The sequence below is a fragment of the Lepisosteus oculatus genome, chromosome 1 (genome assembly GCF_040954835.1).
Source record: "Lepisosteus oculatus isolate fLepOcu1 chromosome 1, fLepOcu1.hap2, whole genome shotgun sequence".
Classification (NCBI taxonomy): Eukaryota; Metazoa; Chordata; class Actinopteri; order Semionotiformes; family Lepisosteidae; genus Lepisosteus; species Lepisosteus oculatus.
In genome coordinates, this window is record NC_090696.1 from 8,226,013 (window position 1) to 8,253,453 (window position 27,441).

The window sequence follows — 27,441 nt, forward strand, 5'->3', positions numbered from 1 at the left end:
GAGATCTGTTGTAGAGAGTTGATCTGTTGTGAAGATGCTCCACATCTAATTGTTCATCATCCATTGTTCCCACTGATCTGTATAGGACTGGCAGCATGTCTGCAAGGTATCTATCACAGATCTCTAAAAATGTCTCTGCTGGATTTCAGTCATGGTGAACTGAAATACTTGAGTTGGATGGCTTCATTATGCACATCTGCAGTACGATAAGTCAATAATTTTCTTTAGTCAATAAATGAATTAGTCAAAACATTATTCGCATATGACAACATATCCCCTTATAAGCAATGTTTTAAAACCAGCTGCGCAAGAACTCTTTCTTAAAACGTATTTAGCAGAAAGAAGACAGCTTTTCTTTTAAGTCAAACACCTGTTAACTGTCACATCAGTTTCCAGGCCAGATTGTCTTGTGCAAATGTTATCCCTAAAGGGGAACATCTCTTTTGGGGACTCTTGTTTGAATACGGTTGTGAATCTGTATTTAGCCCTCCGTATGGCTAATTTAAAAATGTGCTGCTACATTCCCCTTTATTTAGATGGGTAGTGAGAAAAGTGGGTGCTGTCAAGGAAAATCACTTTCACAAAGTCACTTTGTGAAAATAAAACTTCCCAAATGCTGGTTCCTTATAATGTCAGACCAACATTTCAAAACATGATGTGTGGGAAAATAGCTAGTATGACCTCTTATACTTCAGCTTATGATTATGTTTAATTATGCAAAGCAAGTCAAACATGATTATTGTTTCTTATTGCACAATGGGGTGTGGACAAAAGCAAAATATATCTTGCTATCTGATGAAAACTAAATAAGCGAGAAAACACATTTTTTTTTATTCTACACATCTGATATTATTTTAGACATTGCTTTTATTTTTATGTGGAAAAAAAACAAACACCTTTATAAAAATGAAAAAGAGTTTATTATGCTATAAAGATACAAAGACTAAAAATACAATTAGCAGAAATAATCATATCCAAATATAAGACTTGGAAAGTAACAAATGCAATATAAATACAAAGCTGTATAAAATATATTATTATTATAAATAATAAAACTGCGCAAATAGTTTTCTTAATTGGTTTTATAATGGTCGTGCTCTTTTGGTCTATATATTATTTTGGATACTGTAGTTAACAGTGAAAGTATCTTTTATTTCCTTTTCATTAACAAGTATAAGAACCATGTGGCAAAAGTAATATGATTCATAACATTAACAGTGATTAATTAAAAAATGCAGCATAACATGTATTAATATTCTAATAAAATGTGTCTCCATAGCTAGTTAACTAGTGTTATTCTTCCTATGGTACTTCTTCTCAGGCATTAATTTTGAGAATATTAAAAAAGAGAAATAACTAGAGTAGTGTGGGAGGACTTTCAGTTCTGCAGACCAATTCAGTCAGTCACTTTTCAGTCATTCATTGCTTGATGCTGGCCATCTGATCTTGCCTATCCACTGTACATGGGTTGTACTGCATATTTTTATTCATTTGTAGAGTTACCTCCTTGAGCAATCATTGAGAAGTTGATGATTTTTTAAAATAAAAAAGTGGTATGCACCATTGTACTGTAAATGCCATGAGCACAAATTGTGGTATTTTTCCTCAGGCATTACTTTGTACATATCATTAAAATCCAGAAATGAACAACACAACTATGGCCATCAAACTTGGCAGAATTCAGTGGCATGGCATTATATTCAGAGTAAAGCGATGGCAAAAATACAAAACAGTTGAAAAATGCTGTCATTTTTTTAAAGGTCTCTTTAACTTTTCTTTTAGACTTTTTACTTTTCCGTTATTTAAATATAGTAGAAAACATATTTTCACATAACTTGGGGTGTATATATATATACTGTATGATATTCTGATTTCAGCAACCAGTTTACATTAACGGGCAGCTGCATTTTTAACTTTGATTTAGTCTGTCAAATTTCTTGTCTCTGTGTAATGTTTTTCTATGTAACACATCTACACATCATAAATGTTAAATGTATCATAAAAAGATCCTATATAAATTTAGGTTATACTGAGTAGTTCAGTTAGATTCTAATAAATGCAAGGGAGAGGCAGGAAATGCGCAGTGTACGTTTGGCGTAGCTTGAGTGGCTGAGGGAGTTGGCAACCTCATTCTAATGGCTTAAAATATAGAGCTGCACAGACTCCCCAAAAGAATGACCTGAAACACTGATGCAGAATCTTTAACTTGTTTATGATGTGCAAGCTTTAGGTTTATGGGATTGGTTTTGATATATGCCCAATATGCTGTGAGCATGTGTTGATCCTAAAAGAGTAACCAGAGTAGTGACCAGCATTGAAGCCGGCTTTAGAGGTAATGTTGAAGTAATGACTCTCTGGTTGATAAATAGAGGCTCGAATAATATAGCTGATTTTGATAGAGCTAGTAGTACACATAGAGAGACTAGTAACAACTGATGGACAAGTTGAGTTTAAAAAAGTAAATAAAAACTCCTTGAACCTAACTGATAGGTCTTGCTTCTCTTGAGTCGGTAGACAATTATACTGCAACTTGAGAACAATCAGAGAGGTCAGGGAGACAGGGATGTAGTCAGTAAAGAAAAGTACTACAAGTAGGGGTGAATTCGAAGGATTGAAGGAAACCGAAGAAGGCAAGTAGGAATAATGCTTCCAGAGTCAGGTCGAAGAGGGGGAAGTGATGGCTCTTTCATGTTGAATGTCGTGATGGGGATTTTGATCCTATGGTAGAGTTTTATTGAGTTTTTCCATGTGTACCAGTAGCAGTGAACTAGCTACAAAAGGATAGAGGTGTGACTTGGAATCAGCGTTGGTTCTTGATTGGTGGCCAGAGCTAAGATCTTGAATTGAAAGGGAGTCAGCAATCTGATCTAAGTATCAGAGAATGCATGCAGCACAGATGATTCATTGTTTGGATGGGGAGACCAAGGTTAATTGTCTCAGGCAATTTCATTATAATATGAGATTTGGAGCTCCATCTTTTGATGATGTAGATTACTGATAAATTGTCATAGCAAATGAGTAGATTTTGGTATCCAGGTGTAACCCCAAAGAATTGTGGCTGTTAACTACTGGGTGTAGTTCATATAGAGCTACTGAGGCATTTAAAAGTGGAACAGTTAGCAGAATGCCATCCGGTAGATCGAGTATTGAAGAGAGGCTGTAGTTATTTAAAAGTTTTAAGCAGAGCGCTTCAAATAGTGAGTCGAAGATTTTTGGGTTGCTATGGAAGACTGTGAAATAGTGTTTTTTGCATCAACAAACCCCGAAAAGGTTCCAGAATTCTGGATCAATAGGATCAGGGTGTTTTGAATGCATTGGAAGTGTCGGCTTTTGAGAGGTTGTCTGTAGATTTGATGAGGTGGTTAGTGTGGGCAACCATTGTGTACAGCAAGGAGAAGTCTAGCCTCAGGATTAGTCTATTGATGTTAAGACTAGAGGATTTATGCAGGGCTGAGAGATCAATGATGAGGCGCTTTTATCCTGATAATTTTCTAGTAGCTCCGCCAATGAGGCAAATTCGATATCAAGCAAACAGGGAACTGATCATTAATCGATGCTTAACTCCTTTGAAAAGGAGGATGTCTGTAGTGATGGGGTTGGAAAGTGCAGATTGTAAATTGGGCCCCTGAGCAAGGCCCTTAACCCCAGGTGCTCCAGGGGCACAGTATAAATGGCTGACCCTGCGCTCTGACCCCAAGCTTCTCTCTTCCGGCCTGTGTGTCTCATGGAGAGGAAGCTGGGGTATGCAAAAAGATAAATTCCTAATGCAAGAAATTGTATATGACCAATAAAGTGATCTTATCTTATCTCAAGAATGGTGATGAGTCTGGGGGAGTAACTGTTGTAACAGAAAGAATAAGGTTCTGGATCCCAAGATGAAGTCAAACAGATGAGTTTATTGCATGCACGGAACAATAAAGCCAAAGTCTTGTTTCCCACAACAAACAACAAAACCGAAGTATTGTTCAATGTGCCAGTACAAACTTTAGGTTTATATAGTCCTTCCTTGCTGCTTCGGACGTCATTCGTTATTATGGTAAAGAGGGGGGTCATGGTATTTGGCCAGTTAAGAGACCCTGGCCAAATGGTCAGTTTAAGATTACGTACCCAGGGGGTTCTTAGCTCGCATCTGGAATCCTTATCAGTTAACCCACTTTCCTGCCATAAACTCCAGCCTTAGAAGTCTAATCTTCATGCAGAAAGGACTTAAAATTAACCCCATCTTCACATCTTACTTCATAACTAAACGAGAGACTTTTTAAGAGAAAGGGAATGAATAAGGGGTTGACGTATGAAGTTAGCTCTGACTCTAGAAAAGGGATATTTATTGGAGTCAAAAGAAAGTGAAGTAGTCATTTTGGGGGTGCTGAGCAAGTGAAAGAAAATGGATTCTGAGACCATACAGAGTGGCAAATGCGGAGGAAATAGCAGTTAGATGATCTGCAGCCAATAGAGTTAAAGTTATTACAGACCTGTTTTGCTCCTGCTGAAATGTAGGTGCGGCCCCTGCCATTTTTAGATCTTGAGGAAAGTATAAGTGATGGGTATGGAAAAAGAACCGGGAACGCGTAAAGGACAAAAGATGTAGGAGCGTGGGCCTCAGAAAGTGAGCGCTGCAGGGAGGTGGGAGAGTGAGAACCCCAGCTGATGCTGTGGATTGTAGGTTGGTGAACAGGCAGCAGTAGAGCTAAGGATCGAGAGCCCCCCAGTAGAAGATATGGTTCCACCATTGTAAGAGGGCAGCTGCATGAGCAGAGAATTGCTGTGACACTGAAGTGAAAGGGGAGTTCTAGTATAGTCATCAAGCTTGATTTTCTGTCAGAAAATGCAAAGCCGAAGAAATCCGATAGAAGGAGAAAGCTAATCTGAATTCTGAAACAGTGAGAGATTGGAGCGAGCGGGGGTCTCTAGGGAGACCGAAAGTGAGCAGTAAACTACAATCCCATGGTGAGGGGAGGGGTTCTGAGAGATAAGCTAAATTAATGGTTGCACCTTGGATGATCTGTTGCCAAAGGGATAAGTTTACTAGTGGTGGAGATTGAAAATGAAGTGAAATCTCCTTTGAAGGAGGAGGATTGGGTATGGCTAGGATGGGGCCAGGAGGAGACTGAGAGGATGGTTCCTGGCTTTGCAGAGTTAGAGTCTCCAGGGCTTGCCAGATGGGGCTGTGCACAGATTATGGAGAAATGGGGTCTGACGAGAAAAAAAGCGATTCTTCATTCCCATAGCCAAGTCACTGTACCATCTCTGATGTTTATAAGGATGTCTCTGATGTCTTCTACAGCCTAGCTGGAGAAGAGAGGTGAGGTGAGGCATTGAGCAAAATGGGAGATGGATAGAATGAATGGAGGAAGAGGAGTCAACATGGCATTGAGAATTTTGAATCCTGCAAAATTCATACATCATACATCTATCTGGTGCTGATGTATATGGGGAGGAAAATGGGCATCTGTCTTCTGAGACCTGACCTTGGCAGGCCCACATGTTCTTGGAGAGGCTGAGATGAGAGTTGGACAGTGCCGCCTATTTTGAGATTTATGAGTTGGATGGGGAGACTGCCATGATGAAGCATCAGAAGATGTTTATTGTGACTCAGGAGAGAGAGTCAAGTTCCCTGAGGAAGTCATAGTGGGGATCTGGGTGAATATCCATTATGGACTGAGGAACTCAGGTGCATGTTGTGTCATCTGTTATCAGCATAAGAGTTGTCAGTATGAGATCGATGTGCAACAGGAAGTCAATTCTTATAGATGTAGGAATACACAAGTGCAAGGTCAGAATCCTACTTTCCTCCCAAATTTATATTATAATTTTGTTATAAATTAATTTGTTACTAGCTAATAAACATACCTAAAGAGTTACAGAATACACTGGCATTGATAAACCGTTTTAAGTCATATGTATGGTATGCTGTATATTCCTAAAACATAAAACTGAATTCCAACAATGGGGATTTTAAAAAAAATAATATATCGTATCAACACCATCGCATGTTCTGTAACGCTTAAGGGCAAATTGCCTCAGACAAATTTATTACAGTTTAAATACTTAATGATTCTCTGGAGTGCATACACTTGTGGACATCAAAACAGATAAGAATATTTGGAGGACGTACTGTGTAGGATAAGTACAAATACTTCTTAAGAGTTATATTTATAAAAGACTACAGAGATACACAAGATATGAAATGTTTATGGATTTTGTATTGAAAAAATTAAATGTGTAATTGTGAGAATTAAGACATTTTTCAGTAACATAATGAAAATCAGTGAAAAGGTATATATTTAAAATGTATTTATACCTTGTAGTTATTGCAAATATCTTACATTTACTCTGACTGAAAGGGTATGTCGGCAGTTTTTTTTTTTTCAATCCAAAGTCCTCATGTTGTCAGTCTTAAAGATGGAACTGCAGGGCTATGTGTTGAACAGAGGATGCCTGGAGAACATCACCACTCTATCACTGAGAATCTGTTTAGCCTCTTTGGTGAATTTCTTCTTTAATTTGAGAATTCTTTACAGACGTGTGCAGGTATTTTAAGTTTAGTCTTAACAAATTGGAAATAACAGTGTCACAGGGAGATTAATATGAAGACAGTGCAGCTTTGATTTAGTAAATTCTTCCCTAACAGTAAGAAACTGAACTGTGGTTATACCAAATGTGCACAGCAACACTCTGGTAAAGAGAAGAAAAAGAACACATACGGAGCTTTTTAGCTCTGAGAAAGTTTACTATGTGATCATTTTGACCTTAATAAGTTCCTAAATGAAGTAAACAGCATTGTACTGTATGGTCTGTATTCCACTTAATCTTACTTTACACCTCTGACAAAGTGAAGCATGAGATTATGTTGTAAATGTGTGATTCTGTTCTGACATTTATTAGGAGCTGCCATGTCCTGAAATTCTTTTATTGCTGCTTGTGCGGTATGTGCTGTACATATATACTGTATAAAATATGTTTTTTTTCTATTATTTATTTTCTTATATGAATCTTAGATACGCACTTTGAATTAGGTAGCACTAATGAGAGTGTGTATTATGTTAGTCATTACATAAAAATAAGAGCATTGTAGAAGCAAAAAAAAACATTCTTAGTCCATATCTAAGGAGTATGTGTATGTCTGATTTTCTCACAAGTGGACACACAAACTATTGCAGGAGAGCCACATATGAAACAACAATTGAACTTCCAAATGAGGTATACTCATATAATGATTAAATAAAAATCCTATATACTACAGATCATTTAACAAAGACAAAAATAATGAATAAAACATGTAATGGCAAATGTCAGTTAACATTTCCACTTGGCTTTTACGTCCCATCAATAATAGCATATGGAGATGCAGTTTATCGTCTAGAACAGAAATATCAATCTATTTTACAAATTTAGGGCAATATGTTATAATTGTATTCACACAGTAATCAATGCTATTTAAAATAAGCTTTTGCATGTTCTTAAATGTTTATTTTGAAACCAGTAATAGATTTTATTATCTCTAACCTTTACCTTCCTTTCTCAAGTTGCGTGGTTATTTTACTTGTAACTAAAGTGAGTTTGAGTATAATTAAAGTTATACTCAGTTATATTTATAAAATGAATATTTTAAAGAATGCGTAATACTTTTTCTATATAAAATAATAACCCTTAACTTTATTACATTTATCAAGTATATAAATGAACCCACTGAAGCTAAGCAGGTGTGAGCCTGGTCAGTACCTGGATGGGAGATCTCCTGGGAAAAACTAAGGTTGCTGCTGGAAGAGGTGTTAGTGGGGCCAGCAGGGGGTGCTCACCTTGCAGTCCATGTGGGTCCTAATGCCCCAGTATAGTGACAGGGACACTATACTGTAAACACGTGCCGTCCTTCGGACTAGATGTAAAACCGAGGTCCTGACTCTCTGTGGTGGAAGTTAAAAGGGAGTTTCTCGAAAAGAGTAGTGGTGTAACCCACCACTAGCCCATGTTCCTTGCTCAATATAGCCCTGTTTTACCTAGTGGGGAAAAATAAAAACTAAATGATTAAGTTGACTAATTCTCCTTATTTAAGCAGGATGGTCTTGCTGCTTTATTTGCTTTTTTCCCATTGGCCCTTACCAATCATGGCCTCCTAATAATCCCCCTCTATGAATTGGCTTCCTTACTCCGCTCTCCTCCCCACTAATAGCTGATGTGTGGTTAGTGTTCTGGCGCACTATGGCTGCTGTTGCATCATCCAGGTGGGTGCTGCACATTGGTGGTGGTGGAGGGGATCCCCATTACCTGTAAAGCAATTTAAGTGGAGTGTCCAGAAAAGCGCTATATAAGTGTAAGGAACTATTATTATTATTATTATTATTATTATTATTATTATTATTATTATTATTATTATATACTGGATATACACTTAAAGTCATGTTTACCATAATATCAGTTTACTGGATATAAACTATCTGTACATTTGATGTTTTCTAACTGGTAGAGTGAAGATGCCTAGCTTTGTTTTATGACATATTTATTCATAAAGATCCATATGATTTTTCTAGCTATTTCATAGCATGTAAGAGGCTGTGAACTACAAATTGAAGATGTGGTTTCAATGCAGGATTTCCATAATTATGTTACTGTTTTTTTACAACTCTATAGGCCTTATCCTTATAACAGAATAATTAAAACTCAAACAGATGGAACTGAGGAGAAAAAAAGCATTGGAATGTATTTGTTCCCACAGACAATGCTAGCTCCAGTGATTTTGTCACTAGGCAACAGTAACCAAGGAGGGTTGGGATTAGTTGTCCAGAGTTGACACAACAATGACCCCTGTGACTTTCCAGCCAGTAACATGCCACTCCTCCAGTTGCTGTTGTCTTTCCTGTATTCAGGCCATTGCAACAATGCAAATGTCTTTACAGGTGAACATATTTAAGAAGTATGTATAGGTGTCATTTTCTCTCAAGTGGGCACAAAGGGCATTGCAGAAGAGCCACTTCTGAAACAGCGATTGTAATTCCGAATTAGGTATACACGTATAACGATTAAATAATTGGGAATTACACATTTTTAAGGAAAAAAAATATTTCTTTATTCCAAATATTACCACATATTTACCAGGGGATACATTTCCTTTTCCCACTGGCACTCTGTTTAAAAATTATGATGGCACGCTGTCATTTACTTTTCTCTAGTCAGTCACTGGTATAATTTTGGCTTAGGCATTTTACAATGCAAAATCAGCATTGCTTAGCTGAATGTGTTAAGTCATAGTGAATCACCTTCAATTTAGGAAACACTGAGGAAGATCTGAAAACTGACCCAAACTGAAGCATGTCTTGCAAAATCAAAGATCTTCCAAGAAATGCTTCTCATTCATCTTCCTGTATTAGTAGCACGATCTTCATGTTTCTCGAGCTCAGGTGCTGGTTCACATTATGGAGTGTAACATTAAAGGATATCCTGTGCCTACTACAGTCTGCTTCAGACAGCTCTGCACAGTCGTCTTTGGTTAAATCTCAGATGACCTCTTAGATGAAATGTCAGATACATTGGCTGTAAAATAATCAGGGGCTCTTAAATATTGAAAATAAAAAATGATGTGTGCTTCATTTCATCTGACCTGCAGGTATAATTCTACTTCTGACTGCCTGCAATCTACATTGAGTTGGATGTGGTGCTACATTTGCATTCTGTAAAAAACAACTCACAGTTGACTTTTGGACACAGGTATACAACTGTGTGCCATTGGAACAAACATTTTCTTTATTTATGTTAATGAGACTGCACCTTGGATGCATGCATGACACTTGTTAATAAAGTCATTTAGCATAGAAACAACCCTCTCACGACTAGCAATGCTATAATCTTGTTTGAGTCTAACTTTCCTTCTCTTGATTAGACATCATATGGTCCCAGATTTTTAATGTCCTAGATGTTTAAATAGAAAATGGCACCAAATAACCCAAAATATTTAATACTTCTTGTGTTCTTTGAAGATAAGCAATGATTCCTGCAGCTCTTACTCACAGGCGAAGAGACAATCTTTCTTGTAGGAAGACAATTTTCAATAACTAAACAAATCAATACTATTTCATGTTTAATCACTATTGAATTGGCCTTCAGGCTTCACACCCTGAGCCCGGAGTGTGCAAGTAAATATTTTCACACAGCAAGTGCATTAAGCCATGATCTGGGCACAAGGAGATAGATGGATTGCTGTTGAAACAAGTCTATTTGTGATGACCCAGACCTTTGGACTGCATAATCCAGTTTCAGTAGAATTATTGGTCTCCTAGGAAACCTTGAGGCTTGACAGTTTGAGTAGTGAGAAAATATATACATAAAAGCCCTGAAATGGTCAAGGTACTTTTATTTTTTAATCTCTTCAAAATAAATTGAAGAATTGGGAGTTGAACCTTTATCAATGCAAGTTTACACCATTGATGTAGAATCTGGGGCCACAACGGACTAATAGGCACACAGACCCTATTAGTTAAAACTTAGCAGATGGCTATCAGAATTTTAGATACATCTTCCTGAGTGTCAAAAATCCTCTTGGTAAGAGCAATCACGGTTGACAGGTATGTATTAGCCTTTGGTTTATGGTGATTAAAATGTGATATAGCACAGGTAAATCAATAGCATTACAGGGCTCAGTAATAATTTGTGGTACAAGGAAGCAGAGAGCAGCAGTTTTATTTTAGTTTTATAGCCTTTTTATCAATTAGTTATACAGAAGAATTATACAGCATCAACCCAACCATCAACATGTCAAGTTTAGAATGGAAAATTCGTTGGTCATCAATTTTTGTTTTGTTGTTCTTTTATTGTTTCAGCTTTTCTGTCTAAATGTTTCCTACTTCCTCTGTCATTATATGTGTTAATACTCTATATAAATATACATTGACAAATGACATGACAATTGTAATATGTCATGTCATTTGCCACACAGTATACCATACAGTAATTGTAATATACAGTAATTGTAATATTTCCTTTTCATATTTCATTTTCCTTTTCAGCCTTCCAAGGCGACTCTGCTTATAGCACTCTACTTGAAAATGGAATGGATGATACTGCAAAATACTATAATCCAAAATTTTGAAAACATCAAATAATGTTAACATATTTTTGGAATATTGGTAATAATATTATTAACATTAATAATGTCAATGGTATTGTTGTGCCAGAAAAAACAGCATCAGCTGAGCGTTTGTGTGTTGAAAGTCGTCTTTATTTCATATGCGGCACAACAGTATTAATAATAATGTTTATTAATATTATTATTTTAATTTCTTCCATAATTATTTATTAATCAGTGCAATTTTTGGGAGCTATTTAAACCTACCTGTAACCAGTTTTGTGGTTTTATTTAATGAGCACTGAATTATATCCACTCTGTGTGCTGTGGCAGTTGTGTAGAAAATTGCAGCCAAAAATTCTGTGAACAAAAGCTGGCACCTGCCTTTCAGGTTTTTAATAAACCTTTCCTTGAGCTGAAGAGTGTAATGAGGAAGAACGTGGTATTTTGAAGAACATGATGAATAAGATAAACCTTTTAATTAGAAGATATAAAAGATCTGTTTTCTGTACATTGAGTGACAAAACACTTTGCAAACCTTTCTGTTTGTGGTTTCAGAAGAGCTGTTATGAATTTAAAGCCAAGGTCCCTCCAGTAGTTATGAATAGATATTCATTTCACTCACTTTTTTGTGTGTGCTGTATAATTAGACACCTAAGATGACAATAAATAAGATAATTTTGCAAGGTCAAAAAAATAATTACTCAGTTGCCTGTGGTTGAATTAGAAGAGATTAGAAATATATATGAGATTGGCAACACAAAATCAGCCCCTTATGAATTCTATAATATTCTTTTTGCAAGGCTTTGATTAAATAAAGTTTTGAATTTACTTGTATTTTATTCCAGGTCTTGCTGCTTCTTTAGTCACTCATCAGATTTTCTTTTTCACAAAATGTAGTACATGTTTGTTCAAGACTACAAAGTTATAATCAATCCTGTCACAAAATTCTAAGAGCTCAAGAAAAGGAAACACTGTCTAACATCTTTTTGAGAACTTTGCTGTTCTTATGAGAGAGCCAAGCAACAATGTTTTTGGTCATGTGGGTTTGCTACTATCTTGAAAAACTTTATTATTATTATTATTATTATTATTATTATTATTATTATTATTATTATTATTATTATTATTATTGTAATAACGTGAAAAAATGACTCAGAAAACAAAATTTACTATACAATAAGTAGGTCATGTTGTCAGTCAACGTTATGCATGATAGCCTTGTGCCAATCAAAATGAAACAAATTGTAACATTAATTAATTAGTCAATATGATCCCAACAAATTTCAGATATGCTTACTCTTCATATACTGTATTTGTATTCACCTCTGAGAAAAAGTATGTTAAACTCCTAGATTGGGCAGTATTCTCATACTGTATATTTTTGACTTAAAGCTGAATCAAGTCTTCATGAAGGTCTCAATAAAAGATGAAGATAACCTGATTAAACATAGAACACAAAGACATAAGATATTTTATATATTTAATTAATAAAAAAGATCTTACAGTAGAAATCCTCATGTGAATAAGTATGTGAACGCTTTGGTTCAGTAACTAATGACAGGTACAGTAAATGAGTAACAGTGACTTCAGCTTTTAGAAATTTTGTGCCATTCCTCCTTACTGAACAGCTTCCAGTTGTGGCCTTTAGGAATTCCTTGCATGAACAGTTCACGTCATGTCCTTTCATAACATTTCGATAGGGTTTAGGTTCGGAATTTGACTGGGCCAGTCCAAATCTAAAATTTCTGCTTCAGTTATCCTGTTGTGGATCATGTTTAGAACCAATAACTTGCTGGATCACGTACTTTGCATACATATAACGTTATACAGTAGTTCCTGTGGAAGGCATATAGGAATCAATAAATACTTTGTCCAAATTATCCTTGCTTGTGACCTTTCACCACTTCTTAACTTGAAATGAATAGCATATAGTTTTTTAGCACCTTAGAGACTACAAATAAAGGCCTTGTCTGGGAAAAGGGGTGTGTTGGCTTGGCCAGCAATAATTTTTTTCAGTTATATCATTTTTTGTCTTATTTCAATAGCTACAACTACTTCCGATTTTTAAAAATAGGTTAAGTACTTTACAGATTTTGGCCTCTTATTTTTTATTAATAAATTTAGTATCTCCAACTATTTTTTTTGTCTCTCCATTTAGATGCCTTTCAGATTCAGGATGTTAAAATACTGCTTCTGAAAGAGATCAGAATAGAATGATTAATTCCTTAACTCAGGGAGGAGTATAATGTGTATTGAGATCTTAAAAGAATTTAATCTCACAGCTAAAGGGAGAGGGAATATGAGTCAGATATTTGAAATTTTGCTTTCTCTTGAAGCTAAATAATAACATTAATCATCAAATAAACTTCGGTCAGAAGGAACAATTGGAAGTTACTGTATGTGCAAGTGTATCTAAGACAAAGAGCACAAGGCTTTCCTCTGTGTATAGAATTAGGGTCTTTGGAGGAAAGAAAAGCCTAATCGTGTTGTAGAGGCCAATTCACCAGAATTATTCAAAAAGCACCCTCACGAGGTCCTTGATCAAAACCTGACATTAATTAAATAAAATGACTTGAGTGGCCTCCTCTTGCAACATTTAATTTGTGCTTATATTCTGTTGGCAATATAAAAGGTGGGCCAAAATGGAATGCAAACTATATATGCAGTATTTACATTTTTGAGATTACAATTTTCTCAATGCATCCTAGTAAACATTTCTACCCCCCTATTTTCTTCCACTACTTCATACTTCATAGGACACTTTAGTGGTAAAGATTCATTGAAATTTCCAGTAGCTTTAGGAATATATCAAGCATTTATTAGCCCTAAATAATACGTGGACTGCACTTGTGACACATTTCATGGTTTTTCATCTTGAAGTTGCTCTCATTTAAAGACACACATACCTTAAAACGAAGGAAGCAGCATAATGTCAGACTTCCTTTTGCTACCACAGAAATTCTTGTCATGTTTCTGAAGCTGTGACATTAAGTGGATTATACAGGATTAAGTATGAGAAAAGAAATAAATAATGTTTGGTTTTGGCATTGCTCTACATTACTGCTCATTGAACGTCAGACTTTCATCTATAATATAAATTTATGTCTGGATAGAATCTCTAATTAATAAAATTTGTTTGTGTTTTTTTTATGCATGCGTGTGATTGAAACGAAACCATCATTTGTGCCAACATGTAATTGTGCTAGAAAATGACACCTGTTCAATCTCTGCAATTGATCATTCTCCATACAATTTTTTTTTTATTTAATAAGCAACTGCACAGTAGAGTGTTATAATAATAAATCTCTTGCAGGAGAGGAAATGTAATATATGAGCTATATTGTACTGTACATGCTTGTGTGTATATCTGTAGAGGTATGAGTGTTATGGTGGTACAAGCAAATAGCTCGAAATTGTTGCCCATAGATAAGATGAATTTATTTTTGAAGTAAGCTTTTTTTAATCTAATCTTAATCTATATGCCAATTTTACAGTAAAATATTAACATTAAGACCATCCTGTTATGATTTTAATATATTGTTTGTATGCTGATACATACCAACATGGAACTAATGGCTATTCAGTTTTGCATTGCTATTATTTTCTGTGGCATAATATTAAATAAATAGAAAATTGACAACAATCTTTCGCATGATTGAATTGAGTTATTCTGTCGTTATCCAATAAAAATCTAAGTAACATCCAATATCTCATGACATGAAAGTATCCAACAAAGTAATCAATCAGCAGTGACTGTATACTGTTTTTTTCTCCTCTTCATACTTTGTTATGTGATATTAAACTTAATTTGGAAATAGAACAATCTTTTGATTTAATTGCTTCTTCTCCTTGACAAATGTAATTACAATACAATATTGGTCAAATTTGTGCTTGAATTAGGACAAAAAGAGCTAAAATATCACTGTGTGATTCTTAGTAATTATGGTAGAAAACTTCTTGCGATCCAAATTATAATTAATTGTGTAGTGGCAAAAAAAATAACTGTGTTATGCTTAGACTGCTTTGGCATATACCTTTAACTTCTGTAATTTATAGAAATTAGTGAATTCAAAAGTAACATTTATTTTATAGCACCAAAATCACTTTTTAAGAACTCATGTTGCAATCCAGCATGATACATTCATAAACACATACATTCCAGTGCAATCAGAATAGAAAAAAATGTCAATTGCCATAGTTTTGACTAGCTGTTAACAATATTTTTTTGTAGACGCTTTTAAAAATAAATGCGTTCATTGCATTTTGTTAATAAAGGTAGTTTAGAAACGTTACTTACCCAGTTGCCCTCTCCCCTTTTTTAATCATTATTGCAGCAGAAATCTACCCAAACTGGCTGAAGCTATGAATACAGCACAGAAACAGTGATACCACTGGCAGTAAACAGACTTGCCCTAGAAAACTGCAGATTCTTAATTAGTATTATTTTTAAATACTAAGAGCAATTAAGCTCCTAATTAAACTGCTTCTCTTCTCAGTTATTGTTTTTGAGCTTGTTTCTCTTTGAAATGCAACATATGGAAAACAGAAAACAAGCTGTTTCTTTTATTATCACTTTATTTTTTAATTAATATTTATTTTAATATGTTGGTATTTTATGCAGTTAATATTGAAAAGCCTTAGAGATCTGCAATATATTCCATATTATGTTGGAATAATATGCTAGTGTTTTTCACTGGTTTTTATAAATGTAAATGACCTACTGATGTGCAGTGGTTGATCCTGAATAGTTGAAATAGATTGAATAGGAGTTCCAAAACCTATTGTAAATTTGAGGAGAGGACAAAATGTTAACTCTTAGATGGGACTAAGATGTCCGATGTTAATTCCAGGTGACAAGACGTAACAGACTCCCAAAATAATGTATCCTAGGTCCCTATCCACTCTTCATACCTTATTTGAATGTTGGATTCTAAGGGCAAATCTCACTCCTGATATACGCCAGCAATGCTGGATTGAAGGAACACTCCAAAATGTACACTGTACATTCTAATTAGTCTTAGCGCTAATAATGTACTCTCATGTACAGAGTAACCATTCCTGATGCAGCAAAAACACAGCACAATGCATCTGTATAGAGAATAAATGATTATTTGAAATGATTTCAGGAAACTGGGTTAAAGTACTATCTTTTAGGTACTTTAATGTATCTGCACAGTCAACAGCCTATACTGTATAAACAGCTCTTCTGTGTTAGGTGATGAAGTGGGACAGCCTTCTTTTTACATAATATTTAACTAATCTCCTATACAGTATAAAAAACACTGGCTAATGAAAGTCCTGTGTGTAACTCTGTCTACTTAGTTTCTGTATGTAAGCTGTGGCTCACCATCCAATTGTATAAAAGAAGACATTTCTTTGCTACTGCCAGCAGTGTGAGGATTAAATCCCAACAACAAAATACAAATGATTCTATTTGTATACATTGGAGTATAACACAGCTCCTCTTCCTTAGGCTCTCTGCTCTCCATCTGTCACTTGAACATGATCTATTCCATGCTTTATTTTGAAATTAATTGAATACATTTTAATAACTGTCCTTGGGAAGCATTGCAACATCAGAATTTTAAATTCCAGTTATGAGCTTCCCCATATCTAATGTAAAACTGACCTTATTGTGTATGCCAAGAATTATTAAATACAATTGCGTTTTAATTGCCGATTCATGTATAAACACCTTTCCTTAACATGTATGTGTTTTCATCATTACTATGATTACCACTTACAGTACACTTACACTGTCAAGACCTCTTTATAGCTGGTTTGACCTACTGTATAATTTCTGGCAGTCATGCATATTTATTTGCTGTCAAGCCTGGGTATGGTTTGGTTGCCAACATATAGATAGGATACTATACAAGGGGTTAAGCCATTTCACCAACCATGTAGAATTCTTGTGTTATAAAAAAGTGTGATTTTTTTTACCTGAAGCAGATGGATGTCTGGTGGGATTTGAGCTTTCTGAATTATTCACAATTATTTAAAAATGATTCAATAGAACACTTACTGTTGAAAAAATCAGTCACCTTGCATGACCGTCATTTATAATTGGATAAATGTAAACAATTTGGATCAATCTAATGTATTTTCAATTGTTGGGTGTAAAAATAGTAAAGAGGAATTTTTGTGTGAAATATAATTTATAGGAAATTACATTCTTAAAATGTATTTTATCATGAAAGGCTCGAAAACAATATATATATACAGTTCAGGTGGGTAGCTGCGTCAGCATGCGTAGGCTGCAAAGGAACAAGTAATAGGTTTATTCCATGCTGAAAAAAAAAGAAGAAAGAGAACACAACGTTTCGGCCGTGGAGCCTTCTTCAGGTGTGAGAGAGACAGGGCAGTAGGCAAAGGTAAAGTAGCGGGAGAACAAAGGTTGGGAGGGAGGAGGAGTGAGAGGCGGGAGCAGGGGACAGAAAGAGAGGCCAATCAAGAGGTGTGAAGTCAGAATGGGTGCAGAGAGGTGTGAAATGAAACTTCCAATGAATGGAGAAAATTTAAAAGAACAGTAATCTGTCGTTAAGGGAAGGGAGAATGTGTGATCCTAACTGCAGAATAATTTTAGTTTCGGTGGTCTTTCTGATGTATGAGTTCGGAAAACCGTCTTTGAGAACACAGACGGAGAGATTAGTGTGGTCGTGGCCGTCAGAGGTGAAATGAGAAACAATGGGCTTGGAGAGATCTTTAATCTTCACAGCCCTGACGTGTTCTCTGAAGCGGTCTCCGAGTCTCCTTCCTGTTTCTCCACTGTAGATGGCTGGGCATTTACTGCAAGAGATACAGTAAATAAGGTTGCTGGAGGTACAAGATGCTGTCTGGGTGATCCGGAATTGTCCTGAGGGGCCTTGAATGAGTGTGGTGGTGGCTGTGTACTTGCAGGTGATACAGCGAGCTCTGTTGCAAGGGAAAGTGCCTGGTGTGGATGGTTGTTGAGGGCGGTCAAGGGAGCTGTGAACAAGGAGGTTACGCAGATTAGGTGGTCGGCGATATGAGATGATAGGGCGATCAGAAAAGAGGGCCCCAATGGAGGGATCATCCTGTAGGATGGAAAAGTTCTGGTTAATGGTCCTGGGGATAGGAAGTGTGTTAGGGTGGTAAGGAAGCACCAAGGGAATGCGGTTGTTACGGCGGGAGTTCCTGATCGGGTTGATGGTCCGGGGGGTGTTTTTGGCTCGGGCAAGGGCCCTGTCAATCACACTGCTGGGATATCCTCTGTTGATAAAAAATGAGTACATTTCGAGGGCTTGGTTCTCGAAGTCGATGTCGTCGCTGCATAGTCGTCGTAACCTAAGGAACTGTGAAAAAGGAAGAGAGTTTTTAGTGTGGTTGGGATGAAATGAATCCGTGGATGAAATGTGAATCCGTGGGTTTGTAATAAACTGAAGTGGACAGTCGGGGGTAGTTGATAGACAAGTGGATGTCTAGAAACGGAAGAGTGGTGGAAGATATGTTAACCGTATATTTGAGGGATGGGTGGAAGTTGGTGAAGTGGTGCAGGAAGAACTCAAGCTGATCGTTGGAGCATGTGGCGGCACCGACGCAGTCATCAATATCTCGTTTGTAGAGGTCAGGGACATAGCCAGTGTAGGAGGCGAAGAAGTGTTCTTCTACCCAGCCGACAAAAATGTTGGCATAGCTGGGTCCCATTCTGGTGCCCATGGCAACTCCACTGACCTGTTGGTAAAAAAGATTATTGAAAGAGTTCAGTGTGAGGACCAATTCTGCAAGACCACCGAAACTAAAATTATTCTGCAGTTAGGATCACACATTCTCACTTCCCTTAACGACAGATTACTGTTCTTTTAAATTTTCTCCATTCATTGGAAGTTTCATTTCACACCTCTCTGCACCCATTCTGACTTCACACCTCTTGATTGGCCTCTCTTTCTGTCCCCTGCTCCCGCCTCTCACTCCTCCTCCCTCCCAACCTTTGTTCTCCCGCTACTTTACCTTTGCCTACTGCCCTGTCTCTCTCACACTTGAAGAAGGCTCCACGGCCGAAACGTTGTGTTCTCTTTCTTCTTTTTTTTTTCAGCATGGAATAAACCTATTACTTGTCCCATATATATACAGTATTTATCAGTAGTTAATCTCCTGATTACAAATAGAAATTGCTTGACTGTGAAACAAAAATAACAGTTTTGGCTTTGCTGCACCATTATATTAAGATTTATGTTGCTATGTAAAAATGGCATGTCTAAAAACCATTTATTCATTAAGGAGTCAGTAGTATAATCTTCCACATCCATATTGAGGTTAATTGTACAACGTGATTGGCTGGCCAAAATGACCGACAGGTGGCACTTGTGGTGCATTGGTTGTTAGTGAAACGTGAAATATAAAAATATTAAGGGTATTCACTTAATATTGAATATTATTATGGAGTTTTACAACTAAAGGGAAATTGTGGGTGCTAAGCATAAAAATAAGAGGAGCATAACTCTGAACATCATAAATGATATTATTTTAGGAATATAAATATATTATCAAACTGTATTTGGCTGGTAGTGGTAGTTTAAATAAAAAATACCCAACAGTATTCCACTTTCTTCATTAAAATTAACCAACAAAATCTTTCACTCGGTCACTTACAGTGATTATTTTGGAAAACTTTTGACGTGCTCATTCTGACTATTTTAAGTTTATATGCTTTATAAAAAGCTATGAATACTTGAGCTTATTATCGCATTAAAAAACCGCATACTTTTAAGAATCTGCGTAATAGGGAATATAATGGAATATCGTATCTAAAAAATATAGTATTAATTTAAGGATCTAAATGTATATATATAGCTCAAAGTATTACTGTAGTCCACTTTATTTGTAAACATTTGCATCAATGTAACTCATTCACTTGTGATTATTTGGAAACATTTTCCATACCCTTTTCTGCTATAGCCTAAGCCACCAATTGGATTGTTGGCACTATGGTTTCAGTGTGTGACTTGCATTCTAGAAGCTGGGGTTCGAGTCCTGCTTGCGGCATGAGTTTTCCTTGAACAAATACACATTTCTTTTAAAGAATAGTCAATATTATTTACAAAATATAGATTTTTTTGGTATTTCTAAATATCACAATGTGTTCAAAGTTTAGTTAGATCAACAACATGAATAGACAAACATATAATGTTAACATTGGGAGTAATAAACAGTTCAACTGGTTTAATTCAAGTCAATTCAAAATACCTTATTCATTCAAAACAAGCCTTTACAGCAAGCCTTAAAAAACGAAATTGTATATATTACAATTGAGAATAATGAAATGGTATTAAAAAGACAGCTGAAACTGAAATATTAAAATGTATCTGATATTAATTAACAATATAAATTTATTAATAGCTAATAATTTCAAACTGCTTCTAGTTTGAAACTGTATTTTTATTTGATTTGTCACTGTTTTCGCAACCTTTGGTGGTTAAAACACCTATTTTTGAGACTGGGCGTTCCAGACCTGTCTTTTATTTGTGAAGGTTTGAAAATAAATAGGTGGATTTACAATTGTAAAAACGTTCCAATATTTATACGGAAGATGAATGACCTTGGATGATCTGTAAACTGAATAATTATAGAGGAGACACGTTGAGTCTTTTTTTTTCAGCTTGGAATTAACTTTTACGTGTTCCATTGCAGCCACTTTATGTAACGCAGCTCTGTACATCGTTAACAAATAGTTGTCACAAAGGCTAGGAGTGTTAAAACCTGCTGTGTTTCTTATGTAGAATAGACAGTTCTTAGGGGTGGGGATGCATTCTCAGTAGCATGCCCTCTGTTGTGTTTGTCGCTCTTTAACATAAGGCAATCAGCAATCAAATGTCCTGTTGTTTCTAAACTCGTTTTTCCGAACCGTAGTTTTCAAACTTGAATAAAGACGTGCCACATGCATACAGCGCGATACTGTATAGTTTTAAAGCCACTACAGTACAGCTTGTGGGAAATGTATTTATTTGTACTGTATCAAAGTCTAACTCATTCACAGTGCCCAACATTACAAACTCTGGGCGTTTCATTGCCTATTGCAACAGTATCAACAGCAATGTAGTTAAAAGAAAGAGGCACATAATGTTCACAACAAGCTATAATGGTTATAGTGGGCGATTTTTATATATTCGGCTATGGAAGAAACAAACCAAATGTAATGTACTGATCAGGCTTTGAACCACCTGGGTGCAGCGCACTACTTTACAGTCAATGAGTGTTCCATTTTCCATTGCCACTATAAGGACAATAAAAGTTTGTTAAAAAAAACAACAAATGTCAAAATGTTTCCAAAACAACCATTTGTGATATTTTAATTGCTTAGTTACACAATTCAATACTAATTTTAATATCAAGTGGTATTAAATCAGTTACAACTTTTTTTACGATAACATCAAGTGGTGTTCTTACTAGGTATTCTTAGAAAAGGATAAAGCATTATACATTAACTTTTTATGAAGTGCAGTATATAACTATATATGTTGCACCGTAAGCCACCGTGTTTAAGACTTTGATGCATAAAATATTGATACATAAAATATGAAGAGGGTGGAATACTGTTGTGTACGTTTTCATATTTAGCTATCACTACCATCTACTGTGTGTACATGTGTGTACAGGTATGTATTACATTACAGTACTGTTATTTACTAGATTTTATCTTTGTGGATGTAAATGTGAAAGAGGCACATCACATTCACAAGCTCCAGTTTAATACCAGTTAAAAATTAATAACAATGTACAATTTAAATTCTATAATTGGTAAAGGGGTTGTTCCTCGTTCCCCGAGCGTTTTCTGATGACAGCCTAAATGCTCCACAAGCCATGATCAAATTTCACAGCTCCACCTGGCAGTTTTACAAAGTGGCGCACTCACATAAGTGAAAATTTCTAAAATGCTGCGGTCTACCGCAGTCTGCTGCAGTCTCGCGCAGTCTCACCCAGCCGAAGGATTGCGAACTACTGCAGCATCCCTTGTGCGTTCCAAATGGCTGGATCAGTACTATAGATGTGGCAGGACACAGTAAAGTCTTAGTGGGTTGAATAATAGGATACAGCCTTATACTTGCATGTATTATGCATCGTGTCTGGATAAATATAGTCGTTGCACTGTTAATATGAAGCAAGATTTGGCACACAGATGCAGGATTGTTCTTTTAGACACCTCAGCTAGTTTCTCAATAATTTTACAGAATTGAAAAGAGAGGAAAAAATAGAAATACATATAAAATGATTTTCTCAGTAGGTGAACCTCTCTTTATAATGACTAAAAAAAACTCTGACATAGAATGTAAATGCATTGTAGAGATGCAGGTCCTTTTCATTGCTACTGGAAGCTTATTGTCATTCTGTGTTTGCTGTAACAAACAATTAAGATTTATTGCACATGAATTGGTCCTGTTCTGCACTTGCCTAACATGCTTTAATCATGCATGTTTCTTGTAAAGTTATTTTTCAACTTTTCATTGATTTTATGACTAATCAATAAAGCAACAGACTTAACAACCCACATTATTTCATATCAACAGGTTTATAGCTGAGCATTTAAAAAGGGTACATTTATTTAACTATATGTTTGGCTTCTGTTCAGTCTTAGAATTAAATGGACATTCTTTCTTGATCAATACATTTATCTTTAATTTGAATGATATAGGTTGGCCGTTTTGGGAAATATTTTGAATGGTTTGATACGATTTGTAAATTTTAATTTATGTTCCTAATTAATCAGCTTAAATTCTTGGTTAAGTAGGTTAAGTCAAGATACACAGCTACTGAAGACAAATATTTCAATGTTAGACACACATAATGTATGTTAAATTAAGACACAGCTGTTCGTGTGTTTTGAAAGACACATTAATGAGCTGCTGTTTTCTAAAAACTATTAAAAATTAATTGGCACACATGCGGATAGGTATTTAAAAGAAAACATTACTTGACTCATTCTTAAATTCTTGCAAATAAGTCAAATTTCGTTTTCCCTAATTTTATGATTTTTGTGCCAGAATATACAAAGTGTATTAGTATTTAAGAGATGATGACAGGTGTGTCAATGTGCTGAAAAATCTCTGCACCTCTCATCTGGAGGTACTGTGCTGGCAGGCCAAAAGCAAAAAATGGATTAATCAAGCACTAAGGGAGCATTGCAAAGTTAGATTATGGTGAAGATCAGTGAGGTGTAAAAAAAACAAAAATATAGTGTTGGTATTGATGAAGTAAAGCAAATCCACTGTTTAGCTGGTTGTTTCTTAGGTGGGAAAAATGATTCGTTCTACAGAAGATTGTTTCTTGAGGCATTGAAACAAGGATGATCTTCAGAGTAAAAGTTTTGTCCCAAAGGAGAGAAGACTAAAGATGCATAAGGCCTTTGGACACAAAGGGCAAGAAGCAGTGATAATCCAGGTGACAGCTCTTTGGAAAGACTGCAGAAACCACAAGCTCTTAAGGGAATAAGGGTATTCAGAAGATAGGGCGATACTGTTGGATTGTGTTTTCATTAAGAGATACTGCTGGTGAAAAGGTCCTCACACCATGCACTGCTCTGTTAAAGGAGGGGAAGATAAGTCTGTGCTACTACAGCAAAGCCTGAGAGCTAATTGAATCATTTAAGAGCCTACAGCAGTATCCTAGGTATGCAATTTTAACTTTTCACAATTATTTCTGGGGACATTCTGGGGACTGTGCTATTCCACTCTAACCTAATGTGATTAATGTGATTTGCAATAAGGATAGTATGAAAGCTCTTATGGCCAGACACTTGGACATAAAGACATTTTACTTGGTCACTGATCAAACAAACTAATTGCCCTTTGATGGGTTAAATAGATCTCAGAAAAATGTTGAAATTTTCAATACCATGAGTCTCGGGGAATGGACATTTCTGTTGTCAGCCTTAAATTAATTCAGAAGTGAATTAATTTAACTTAAAATTATACTACACCTTCTATGTGTATGGACTCAAAAAACCCAAGACACACAAAATTACATTAGCTGCATCCAAATTGGTATTCTTTACATTTTCACTGGCTTCCTATTCTGATAAACATCTTGTCAGATAATAAAGAAAGGGGAATGTTATTTTGACACTTAAAATCATAATTTGCAAAGAATTCTTAATTATTATTTACTGCATCCCTTATCTTATTATCTTATGTTGTACTAAGAATGCAATCAAGGCTGTAATTTGAATGTCTCGTTCAAAGAATTTACCAAATATAAAAATATAAACAGTGTCCAGACAAACTTATACAATCTTAAGGGACATAAAGATACTCTTACCAGCAGAAACAACACCTAAGTTCTAATTCCCAAGAATAGCAGGGACACATTTTGAAAAATAAATGTATACTACAGAAACATATTGCACATAAAGTGATGACACGACAGAATGCTAAAAATAGACCAAAACAATGAAATCAATGTAAATCTTCATTATATTTTGCTAAATTAGTTGGCCTCCAAACAAGTGCAAGAATTGTGACCTCTGTGCATTTTGGCAAGTATATTTTGTTTCTATTCACTTATTTCAGCTTATGCAGCCAGTGTTATTTTTAGTTTTGGATGAATAATTATAGAATGGCAAAGACACATTAGACGGGGATTACTTAGAGATAAGCTTGCTTAGTACTTACAGCACCATAATCAGCATTAATTTTACACTAAAGTTGCTCTATGAAACTTAAAACAACCCTGAGGCCCAGTGTTTTTTAACCTTTTGAAAAAGTGTACCGCTTGATTAAAGTACACAGAAAGTAACAACAGTAGGGGTATACTCTGCTTCATGCTGTGTGACTTTTGGACTAAATCTAATCATCAAAAAGCTTTAGAGGTGAAGTGGGCTATCATTGACAAGTTAAGTCCTTTCCAAATTAGTTCCATTAATCATACAGTACTTCATTCTCCTTTTTATATAAGGTAGTGATTTGCTCTTGTTATAGAACAAAAAAAATGAAAGTCTTATGGAAGAAAATCCATCAATCCTCATTACAGAAAATAGATTATCTCAGCTAATTAGGGAAGGGCTTTTATACCAGGGTACAAATGTGAAATAAAACAAGTCACCAATCCTTTCAAAGTCCTTGATTAATTAAGGCAATGGACGGAAGCTAGGGGAGCACTGATTACATATGAGATAGCTTATTAAACGCAAACCATAATTTATTATAGGTCAAGTTACTAGGCAAAATAATATCACCATTTCCAGCTGGATAACTTACTGGGCATCTGACATGTTTTACCCTTCTATTCTGTGTTTTAAAGAGTTTTTTCCTTTTATTAAATTGTTTTTTTATAATTGCAAGCAGAAGATCTTTTCCTCTCTCTTTTTAATAACTTACAGGAGAATCCGTATTGTCATTGTAGTGGGTAATGTAATCAGTGTGATTATATATCCCGCACAGTGTGTGTGGAGGGACTGCTTGAGATCTCTGATCGTTTTTTAATTTTTATGACTGCCGTAATTGGCAACAGGCGCAAAATATTTTCAGGAATTTCCCTGATTTAACATTGTCCTATTTAGGTTGATGGGTGCAGAAATCTGGCGATTCAGGTTAATTCTCAGTTTTACACCAGATGGCAAAAACAGATTTCACACAGAAAAATAAACAGCAAAAGCTACTCTGCTGCTACTACTAATAGTTTCAATATTGCAATCTATAATGCTGCTTTTACTTCTACAACTAATAATAGTTATAATGCTAACCTGATCAAAACTATCACATGCACAGTAGGACAATGCAAGACTATGACATACCACTGCTCTATGCCCATTATTGATTTGGAATATAATCTTCTTTCATATATTTCCTGTGTTTTTAACAGAAGGATAATTCTATAAATTCATTCCATCGATTTTCTAACTGCTTTATCCAATACAGGGTTGTATGGAAGCTGGAGCTTATCCCTTCAAGCAATGGGCACAAGGCAGCACAGGGCAGATGCAGATAAAAACAAAGTCACACCAGGACCAATTTTTCCAGAAGCCTATTAATCCACCAGTATGTCATAAACTCACAAGAACACAAGGAGAACATACAAACTCCATACAAACTCCGCAAGTCTGAACCCAGCCCATTGTAGGGCAGCAATGCTAACAACTACTGTATACCACTATGCCACCATTATTCTATCAGTTAATTCTCAAAACAATTGTACTTAAATGCGTTTTAAGCAGTGTTGTGCAGCCTTCTGCTAAATTTATGGTAAGTTCTTTAAAAAAATAATGTAATTTATTATCTAGTTCTTGTAGACAGTACCTGAAATTTAACATTTAATCATTCACAATACATATATAATGTAGTGAATGCGACAAAATAGCTTTAAAAGAAAGACAGATGTGGAATTTGCTGAAATGTGTGTGGGATTGTTTTCATGTTGAAATGTCGTGTTTAAATTATGTTGATAACCATATAGTATTATTATTGAAGCTGATCCTGAAGAATGCTGTTTTAAAATGTGCTCATTGTTGGCAGATTCTTTATCATGTGTCTTTGTCCTGACTCACTAAGCCTTGGATTGTGCCTTTCTTTCTTTTATTTTATTGTATTTTATCAGAATTCTCGTATTTCGGATCAACTATCTGCTAATTTCTGATCAGACTATGTTTATGTTAGCAAAGTGGAAACAATGGTCTAAAAAACAAATCATACTGGCAGGCCTTTGAGAGACGTTCAACATGAGTCCCAAAAATTTAAAAAGCTTAAAATCAATAAGACTATTAGATAAAGAGCTACTGTATATACAGGTACATTGCTTACATGTCCATTATGTAAGCTTGTTTTGAATTATTTTGAGTTGCAATCAAATTATAAGTTCTTGTGATGTGTTTTGTCTCAGAATATCTTACTGCTAGTCAGATCAGCTACTGCACCTTTTAAAATAAGTGCAAAAGTCCTCAAAGTTCATACAGTAGAAGGTGCATAATTTAACCAAATAAAAAAAATATCAGTGTATCACCTTTTTTCTACCTTTTCTTCTTTCTTTACAGTAAACATAAGAAATTGTATAGAAAACAACTGCTTTACACATTTCTCAAATTAGACATTTATTTCCATAAGAAATCAAGCAATTACATATGCAAAATTGCTCATTGCAAAATGTTGACTTTGTAGTCAATTAACTATTTCTTTGTTGAATTTGATGTGTGCTTGGAGTGATTGTGTTGCTGGAAGATGCTTGTGAAGTCACATTTTGGCCTCCTGGCAAGGCAGTGCTAAAATGTCTTGAGTTTTAAAATGTCTTGAGCTTATGATGCTAATCAGGACTACTGGACGTTTGATCAAAAATCAAACGCCATATTTTACAATAGGTATGATGGTCATTTTTTCATATACTGTACAACCTCCTTCTGAGGCTGAACCCATCACTGGTGTGCATGGCCAAAGAGCTCT

General features: G+C 35.5%; 1 protein-coding gene across 4 annotated transcripts in view; it reads left to right on the top strand.

Annotated features, from left to right (window-relative positions):
* Positions 1-27,441, top strand: part of ctnna2 (catenin (cadherin-associated protein), alpha 2) — a 559,287-nt gene that overhangs the window by 423,045 nt on the left and 108,801 nt on the right. The gene's annotated exons all lie outside the window — the stretch shown is intronic.